This window comes from Pinus tabuliformis, chromosome 4_2, assembly GCF_031772625.1.
Source record: "Pinus tabuliformis cultivar Carrire ecotype Pingquan chromosome 4_2, CPIR1, whole genome shotgun sequence".
Taxonomy (NCBI): domain Eukaryota; kingdom Viridiplantae; phylum Streptophyta; class Pinopsida; order Pinales; family Pinaceae; genus Pinus; species Pinus tabuliformis.
In genome coordinates this window covers 561135797-561146992 of record NC_142304.1, presented here as the reverse complement: position 1 = coordinate 561146992, position 11196 = coordinate 561135797, and positions in this window count along the sequence as shown.

Below are 11196 nucleotides of genomic sequence, written 5' to 3'. Positions count from 1 at the left end.
CGAACATGACGAGACTAAACCACTGCTTCTCAGGGTTCGTTAAAGATACTTAGAGGGATTCATCTCAAGGATGAACTTATAGATCAACAATATGTTATCCTCCTCAAGATTATAAAAAATAAAGAGGTGTTGGCCATAACTGGTTGGGGAAATTAGGAAAATAGGGTGCTCCACTTGTTAACCAAATCGAGTGGCTCCTCAACATGAGACTCTTAAACTTCATATCCGTGGTTGTCGGGTTTATAAAAATGCTTGTCTTTACGTTGATAACAACATATGAAAGCCTCTGCATTTGGCGTTGGGTCAATGTTGCCAACTCCATTTAGTATCACCGATATGTTCAAGAGAAGTAATTCATTCAATATTTCCTATGATATTGTTAAGCCTTCATTCCATGTATGTCATTCCTAAATGAATTATATATTAGCATCATTTTGTCTCAAATACAATACCCATTTGGTTTCGTTGATGACGGATACATCAAGACCCTCCTATGATGGGTTCCTTCTTGTTGACATCAACTCATTATCTAGGAAGGTTACTTATAAAATCCCTTTGGTAACTTGGATCTTGCATACAATGTCAAGTTTCCTCGGTATCGATGATAGGTTTTCATCACTGGACTTTGACCGAATGATTCTGTGTGGTGTTCGACTTAAACTCATTCTTTCACACCATACAGATTGTAGTACCTTGAGATCCATTAACATCATCAATGGTTCCTCTCAAATCTGTTAATGACTTCTATCACTAGTTGGTAATCACATGGTGTCTATCATGTTTGACTCCACCTCATTTCTTTGCATGGCTAGACTCATACATTGAGGACCGAGTGAATAATATTTAAGATCCCATATTCGTTTTCATCCATCAGGATTGCAATTTTACGATTAATACAAGATTACAGTGTATGATGGCTATGATCATATAGTCATCCAATCATTGGTCCAGACTTTAATATTAGTGTACATGAATTCATGATCATTGTACATGTAATGTTAGCTTATTTGATGAGCATGGGCATGCCTCTCTCAACAAAGATATCATGATGTAAATGTATTGTAATAGCTGATGATCTCAACTAGTTTTTCTTGATCCAAACTTGTTAAAGCTAAATAAATTTAGTCGTCAGTTTTCATTTCTGAGTTTGTCCTTTAGGGGGCAATATGTTATAGGCCATTTTGTCACATCTAGACAATAGGCCTACAAACTAGATCAATCTAAAATGTGAACACCTTGTCATCATTCCTACATAAAGCCCTAAGCATGGCTCTTTCGAATTCCTAAGTTTCTAGGTCTAAATACTTCATTTCATTACTTTTAAAGCACAACATTTCCCTTTAGGAACCCATGTTAAGTAAATTTTTACTTCCTTTTGGACAAATTTTGATAAATAATAGGTTGTCCCTTGCTAGTGGTGAACTGATTCTAGAATTTGAGGAAAATTCAAAAGAATCCTGAAGCTTCCTCTTCCAGAAGCTTTTAGATGTTTCTAAACCATCTACCTTGGATAAGAAATTTGAATTCTTTTTAATCCTACATTGTATATTTCACATATTATCCCTTGACATCATCTTCTCCTTTAAATGGAACTCAAGCATATATTGGTAAATGGATAAGAATTCTTAGACTACCAACCCCTCCTATAAATTTATTGCTATCCATAGCATAGGGGTTGACTTTTGGAGACTGATCATGCCCTAAATCTAAGAGAGTCATCATCTCCATGCATTAGGGTGCATAGAAGTGTGCTTTGTGAAAAGGAAAGAAAATTCAACTTGGGGAGATCGCTACAAGATCAACACTATTTTTTATTGTAAATTGTCTCCTATTTCTATTAATACAAACAATACATTATTTTCCTATATGTGTTATTTTATGTTTACATGCATCTACCTCAATTCCTTGTTCATCCATTGAATAGACTAATTGTGTTATTCTACATAGATGTCATAGATATTTGACTTGTGTTGATTATATATGCAAGTCCTGATTATAGAAATCAGAGCTATGATTGGATATTACAAGCTGATAGGAGAGTAAAGCTTGCGACGAGTTCCATGTAATCCTTTTTCCATTCTTCAATTTCTCTAATGGAAACTTTGTATTCTTTTATTTTTGTTGTTCTAGACGAGCCCACTAGGTCTAGGGAAAATACTATAAATAGGAGAGAGAGGCTCTAGAGAGACAGTGTGATGCAATGCTCTCCGAAGTGTATTTCTTCCCTACTCAGTGCTCCTCTCGATTCTCTGAGGGTGCGTTGGACTTAGGGTGAAAAATTAGAGTCCTAGGGCCTTCAAAAACTGAAAATACTTGAATGAAATGAAAATGGAACAATTAAAGGAAAGAGGAAACTAACATATCCTACCTAGAAGTGAGGATGCCCAAAATCGTCCACTATATCACAATAATCTGTAGAATATTGGGGAAAAAATGAACTCATAACTCACTCACTAAGAGGTAAAATATGAAATGGTAAGAATGAATTATTTCTTTTTATTTATTTATGGTCATTTTCATAGCTATTTTATTAATATTTTAATGTTTTGACCTAAATGTGACTATTTTATCATGAAACAATTATTTTTAATCTTTCAGTGGTATTCTGAGTAGGTTCACAACTATTTAACACATTTTATGGTGTTTTGAATGCAAACAGATCGTTTTGACTAAAGAGCACAATTTTATCACTTTTTCGAGCTTTCTAAATTTATGAAAAGGGAATCCCCGGTGGAGTCATCATTTTGTTATATGTAATTTATGACTGCAGACAAAAGTATCTTCCCTAGACCTAGTGGACTGGTCTAGAACAAAAAAAACAAAAAATATAAAGTTTTGCTTAAATAAATTGAAGAATGGAAAGAGGCTTACTTGGAATCCGTCATAATATTTACTATCCTCTCAGCTTGTAAGTTACAATCATATCTCTGATTTCTATAATTAGAATATACATGTACACTCAACAGAAGCCAAAGATCTATGATATCTATGTTCTATAATCCAATTATTATATTCAATGGATCAACAAGGCATTGAAATACATGAATGTAAACATAACATAACACATATATGAAAATAATATACACTTTGTATTAATAGAAATACGAGAGAGTTTACAACCAATAATACTACTAATCTTGTAGAGATCTCCCAAAGATGATTTGTCCTTCCTTGTCACAAAGCACACCTCTATGTCACCCTAATGCATGAATACGACTCTCTTATATTCAAGGAAACAACATGAGGGAATGATAAGCCTTTAAAAACCAACCACTATGTTGTGGATGATAGTAAATTGATAGGAGAGGGTGGTAGCTTAGAAATTCTTATCCATTTACGAGTCTAGGCTTGAGATCCACTTAAGAAGGGAAGATGGGCTCATGGGATAAGAGGTGAAATAACCAAGGTAGCATTAGATAGGATTCAAATTCTTATCTAAGGTAAATGGTTAAAAAACCTCTCGAAGCATCTGGAAGAGGAAGCCTCACGATTCTTTTTAATTTATCTGAATTTATAGAATCAACGCACACCCAATAAGGGACATCCTATTTCTCATCAACGCTAGTCGAGAACAAAGAAAAATGTTGTTGAATGTAGGTCCCTAAAGAGGTAGGGTGCATTGGGCCTTAAAGGCACTCAAATGAAGTAATTTAACAGAGAAACTTAGGCATTTGGAAGAGTCATGCTTAGTGGTTTGTGTAGGGATGATGACAAGGTGTTCATGGATATGAATTGATTAAATTTGCAAGCCTATAGACTAGATGCAACAAAATGACCTGTAATAATAATGATTACCCATTTGCCTTCATTTCTTTGTACATTTACCTTTTTGACCTCTTTTCTTAACTCAACTTAATCATATAAAATAAAATCTTCATTTATGAAAACTCCTCTTTTATTATCAATATATTCGATTATAATAATAATATTATTATAATGTAGTAACATATAATACAAATAGTATTATAAAAATATTTTTATATTATTATAAGTATTATTATTTTAATAATATTTTAAAAATATTATTTAGTATGGTATATTTTTATCACTTTCGATAATATTATTACGTTTATCATAGGAATACTATACTTTATATATGAGATAGAGTATATATTAGTTCATTACTCTGATATAAATATTTTTATTATAACTTGTTTATATATTATCACTTAATGTTAAAACATAGTATTGAAGAACTATTATCAATAATATATTAATATTATTATAAATAATATTATTTTGAGAATTCCATGGTTCTTGAGTGTGACTTAATGTTAAAACATAGTATTAAAGAAATATTATCAATAATATATTAATATTATTATAAATAATATTATTTTGAGAATTCCATGGTTCTTGAGTGTGAAGAAATGAATCCAAAATCAAAGTGTGGCATGAAACCACAATGAGTTATACTATCCACACCATCATCATTTTTGAGGCGACAAGCTATACTATCCACACCACAATGTCTCACGAGGGCTACATAACGTGGATGTTCTCAACGGATTGATAAGGACTGCAATAACATTTGAGGGGATTATTATTATTAGTGATGATATTATTTTATTCTCACTAATAAAATGGCACTAGTAAAAACATTGGATGATATGGATGCCACACTAATCATGAAGCTAGAATTAGATTGTTTTGGTCGTCTTGGGGATAGAAAACCATCCAAGAGGAGCCTGTGGAGAAGCCAACAACTAGAGCAGAGCTCTGTGGTAATTTTAAATTATGGGCATGCAACATTAAAACTGGATCAAAGCCTTGATCATGATACTTCTCATGATTTTCTCCGTATTACTCCTGCAATGGCCACTCGTTGAAAAATAAGTTTGACGACACTTACTTCTTTATGCCAACCTATCAAATGCATGTGTTTTTTAATATCAAAATGCATAAGTCTCTTGATATGCCAAGAAACATGTGGTTGATTGCTCAGGTTCATGTGATTGTAAATCAGTTGAATCCATGCTTTGGTTCCATGCTCACACCTTATTTTCCACATGGATTAGTAAGCACATATTTCATGGTCATAATATTAGTGATTTCAAAGACGAGAAAAACCTCATGGTCATAGTATTAGTGATTTCGAAAATAAGTCAAACTATGCTTGATGAATAGATAGAGGGACTGCCCATTCAAACAAAATGTTATTGCTACAGCGCTGGTTATGTAGGTTGTTAAGTGTCTAAGAGTTATGCTCACTATGGAGTTATTGTGATTGAGTTTGATGTACCTTGGTAAAAATTTCTATCTTACACAAGAGGGCAATTTTTGCTTGATGAGTTATATGGGTAATTGTTGAGGTATGCATTTTATTTTTCAAAATTGTCTGAAGTTTCTATTTTATATGTATTGATTGTAGCCAAGTTAGTATGTGTTTCCGAGTTTTTTAGAATTGAATACTCTAACAAATTCTTTGCAAATACGAGAAACTTCAATACAAAGATTGAACCAAGATGACAAGAAATGATGCAGAAATATAGATGGTTGTGACAGTAATAGAGATGATGCACAAGATTGTGTGGTTATGATATTTTTTTATTTTTAGAAAGTTTATTTGTAAATGATGCAAGAGCATCTAGGCGTAGCGAGCAAAGTGATGGTGTGGTCACATGTTGTGGCTAATGAAAGTTTGGAGGAAGACTTGGTTATTTAATTTTATTAATTGTAAAGTATGTAAGTAGTTAATTGTTTCCTAATTCTAAAGAGAATTGGTAATAAGTGGCAAGTGATCCTCTTAGTGTGGAGATCAAGCCAATTAGCTATATTGATTAGTTAGGGTAGGATATGATTTCTAGGTACATAATAAATTCCTTCATTTGTGGAAGGAGATGGTTAGACATAACATATATGTATTTTCCTTCTTTTCTGAAAGGGAGGAGACAAAGAGATAGGATTCACGATGGACTTGTAAGCCTACGGGAAGATTAGGAACAAAGGCCACTAATTTGAAGAATCAGGCCAGAGAGGAAGGATTCAGAAGAGGATTTGAGTGGAGCGATAGTAGAATAGTATGTGGACTGTATTTGAAACAGAGGCCTTTCATTTGTGTAATCAGGCTAAGGCCAAGATTCTGTAATTATTTCATTGTGAATGAATGGTTCTGTGTGTATTATTGATTATAGAGCCTGCAAAAACCCTTGTATGCTTCCAAATTTTTTATATTCAGGCAGAGTGATTGTCCCTTTGTTCTGTTATGTTTAACACCTAAATTGTATGATTGATAGAAGTCAGAGGATTTATTTTAAATATCATTGTTTGATGTCGGGTCGGTGAAGTCTATTACATAGTTTTGGTTCCGCAAGCTAACAACCAAAATTACACTAAGAATTGGCGCAAAACATAGTCAGATTTGAAATTCGGACTTGAAAATATATAGACGGGAACCTATACCCTTATCGGGTCCATAAGACTAATCAGATTGGTGCATTGGAGTAGAAGGAGTCTGGAAAGTAGACATTCTCATTTGCAATTGCTCGATTAAATCGTGGTTGTTAGAGCATGAATAAATCACAACAGTTGGGTCGTTAAAGTGATTTTGCAACAATGGAAGTGGTTTTCGGGTGAGTGAAAATCCGTAAGCTATATTGAAGGACAGTTAGTCGATCCCATTAAACATTCAATGCGTAGCAGCGAGGGTGAATGGGGAAATCTCTTTATCGATTGGTTAATCCCCATGTTAATCATCCACCTGAAATAGATGTGGGTTGTCGAATCTGCTACTTGGAGATCGCCAGTGGAGAATTGACGCATTAGTTTAAATGTTTAGAGTGAATACTGACCATTAGATTGGGGAAGAATTGGATGATGGAGATGAGCTGATCGGAGATCAAAGATATATAATGAGAGTGGAAAGGCGATGGACCGGATTTGTGGGCCCACTGATAATTATGGTCACGGATGTATAAAATTTGAGATCCGGATAAAACATTCAGGGCAGGGTTATCTTTGGTTTTTTTGTGTTTCTATGTATTCCGGTAATAAAACACTTCTGATATATGGAATTCTCGGTTAAGTTTGGGTATAGCCCAAAGTAATAAAGTTTTTTATGAGGGTTAAGAGTCCCAATGGTGTGTTTAGGGTGTGGCAGCCATATGGTTGCATCAATAAATGTGTGAAACCAACCAAGGAATAGTGTTGCATAATTCAAATTAATGGTTATTGGCACTTGGATACCCTTGAACACATCAATAGTTTGATCGTGATTATATATTGCTATGGTTTATTTTTCTTGGTAGTCGGAAACCCCAAATCGATGGCTACAAGTTATCATATGAGATCCTTGCATTAGATATGTTAAGTTGTTTGATATACTTTTGAACAAATTCAATATTTAGGCTGCCTTCCTAACAACTGAAGGATATCTAAAATATAAATCTCTGACACATAGTGATTGGTCCATAGGATGGTTCATTACATGAAAACTCTTATTGTGCATTAGATATGTTAAGTTGTTTGATATACTTTTGAACACATTCAGTATCTAGACTACCTTCCTAACAACTGAAGGATATCCGAAATTGAAATATGTGGCACATGGTGATTGGTCCATAGGATGGTTCATTACTTGAAAACTGTTATTGTGGAAGCCTGGATAACTCGAGATGTCAATATTGTTGATATTGTAAAGTTGATCAATGATGAGGAGAGGTAGTTACATTTTAAATGGAGGTCAAGAGACAACTTTAAGTTGTTGCAGTGAAGAAGGAATGATGTTTACGTAAGTGCTAATGAATGTCAGTTAGAAAGAGAGGTACTGAGAAAATAACCCTTGTATTAGGATATAGATAGATTTAGATTGTTGGTTGGTTGGGTTGTTGAGATATTTTATGAGCAAGGAATGTCCCACTTTGGAATATGATGGATCTCATAAGCATTATTTATGTGGAATTCCTATGCACTATGTGTCCTTCTCAAATTTCTTATTGTACTTGGTCTAATATAATAATACTTTAAATGATGATGATTATTATTATAATATATTAAAATAATAATAATCAATATTACTTATTATTGCACCAATAATAATATCTAAATAAATAACATATTAAAGAAACAATATTATATTAACTTCACAATATAGACCGACCAATTGTTTAATCAAATTGGTATGTGTCTAACATTTTACATTATATTTTTTATTTTACATTATTACTTTACATTTTATATTTATATATGTTTTAATTTCAATATTAATTAAAATGTATGCAACTTGTTTCTTTTTTTAATGCTTTTTGACATTTCAAAAATATTTATGCACTTACATTATGCCTCAACATCTAAAGATGAATATGAGGTATAGCTTTTTTGGCATATGGGTCGATGGTATTGTAACAAAACCTATTTTATAGGTGGGAGTAAATATCCATTGTTAAAAATGTTGTTATATATATATATATATATATATATATATATATATATATATATATATATATATATATATTAATTTCTTAATAATTAATAATCATTATTATTTAAAATAATCAATGGTGGGTAGAATATACCATGGTGTTTTATTAAGTTGCTCCATGGTAAAAATGTAACTAGTTTGAAACCCCATGGGAAAAAATTCCAACTCTTTAGTAATTTCCTTCCAAATCTTTACTCCGAATTTAAAATTTCATTTGTCTGAAAATTAAGCTTTGCACACCCTTTTTAACCAAAAATCCATAATGTCAAATCAATTTTTGTGATTTCAATTGGTTGTTGTTTTTATACATAATTATATTTTCTTAAAGCCAACATTAATTAATAACTTTATTTTTTTTATATTTATATTAAATGTTTACAAACATTTACACTACTAGAACATTGGTGCATATTAGTCCTAGATCACCTCTGAGCACAAATATCAATTACATATTAGCGAGATATATATATCAAATACATATAGAAAGAGATACTAAGCACAAAAAAAATATTTTGATGTTTATAGTAGAGTAAAATATTTCAATGTCAACTATGTATAGACTATATAAAAAAATATAATTTTCTTATGGCTAAAGCATTTTATTAGTCTTTTCATATTAATCCAAATGAAGAAAATTTGTAATTTTCAAGTTGATACATGGCTTGTACACAAGAACCAACATAAATCCATTATAACCATAGGTCTATAAGCCCAAAAACACATCATACCTTTTGAAAAAAACATGCATTAAGGACATATTTTTCATAGCCTTATCATAGATCTAGGGCTAATATAAATCTACACTCAAAAATAACCCAAAACTATATAGAAAATCACTCCAGATAATCCAATAACTTAGCAACACCCCAAACATAATGGATAATATAAATAGTCTCCCGAAAAAATTCACAAAATATAACAACTTAAAATAAATAAATAAATAAATTTAAAAATAACAAAAAATTTACAATATTGCAACCCCATATTTATATATAAACATAAAACAAATATAATAACTTAAATTAAATAAATAAATAACTCAATTTAAAAAAAAAAAATTACAAAGTTGTAACTACGTGCAACATCGAAATAGAAATATTGATAGCTAAGTGAGAAAAACAGAAATTACACCATGCAACATGGAAATAGAAATATTGATAGCCAGAAATTATAACTAACCATATACTCCTGAATACTTTATAAGAAAAAATCCATGAAAATATGGGAATTAATATAGGTTAGTTCAATGCCAAAGTTTGACTTTGCAGCTTTGGCCATAGCGATTTTGATACGAAAGCAAAAGCATAGCAGCTAAATATATGTTTGCGCAATAGTTTATGTGTGAAGAAGACCATGCATTTTAGAACAAGACCTTTGAGACTATTACAATCTACAATATTCATTTCTCCATCTAAGTACGTTTTCAAACAAAGAATCAATATACCGACCAATATGAGACTTTGTAGATCAGCTCTGAAAATTCTTCGCGTTTTATTTAAATAGAGATATTAAATGAATGGGTATTGCACAATACATCAGAGTTTTACAAGCTTGTAGCGGATGGAATCGTCAGCGAGGTTAATGAGAGCACCCCAGGAATTGTAATAAAGGCTTTGTCTGATTATTACTTTTTTGGTTAGAATGTGACCAAATTTTTTTTTATTAAATTATTATTTTAAACATAATTGTATAATTTATTTTTGTGAAAATTTTGACCAAATTCAAAATTCAATATTTATAATTTAAATCTGTAATTTTTTTAAATAGATTTTAAATAATCCACAAGTAAAATATAACCATGGAAAGAAGCCCCTGCCAGTTAGACTGAGACGGTAACAATACCATTACCGAGATAAGAAAGTCAGGTGGTGCACTCAGACCGAGAGAGTGACAGACAGCAGAGCGTTTCCTCGTAGACACTGGTTGTGAAACGATGATGGTGGTTTCTTGCCCATCTTTGTCGGTCACAGAAACAACATGAAAAGTTTCATTTTGTATTCATTCTTTCACACGCATGAAGCACCACATTCAAAAAATTACCTTTGCGTTCTCTCACTGAATCTCATCCTTACCTAACTGGTACATATTTTAATCATACGAAATGCATCTGTTTCAAAATTACTTTTGCATTTTCTCATTGAATCTCATTCTTACTTAACTGGATTATATTTTAAATTTATGAAATGGATGTACTTCATAGTTGAGAGCACACTTTAGTATTATTAAATGGGTGATTTTTTTAATAGGAAATTAGCCTCTTTTTTTTCTAATATCATTTTACTCAATTAATCTTATTGGACTTCAGTGTTTCAATATTGTTAAATGTAATATAACTTCTATTTTATATTTTAAAATTTGATTTTAAAAAATAAAATTAATTGTTAAAATATATTCTAATTGTATTATAAAATAGATGTATTTTATTTGATAAAAGTAAATATTTTTTTATTATTATTTTATTTTAACTAAACTAAATTTTAATATTATGTAATAGATGAATATCATTTTGTTTGGGCAAGTATTTTAGTGAGAAGAAAAGCCTCATACAACATAGATAATACAAAAGATCTTTTTATGTGTAATGTATCCAAATATATATATTTTTTTGAAATACAACGGAATGAATGTTAATGGTCTCCACGTCAGCGTACTCGTAGCCTATGTCTGTATTTACAGCGCCGGTCCTTTTGAATATTTTCAGAAGGCAACCAACCCGAGGTCTCCATGGGGATATTAAAGGCTCGGTCCCAGGGGTTAAATTTGACGCCCGTATACCC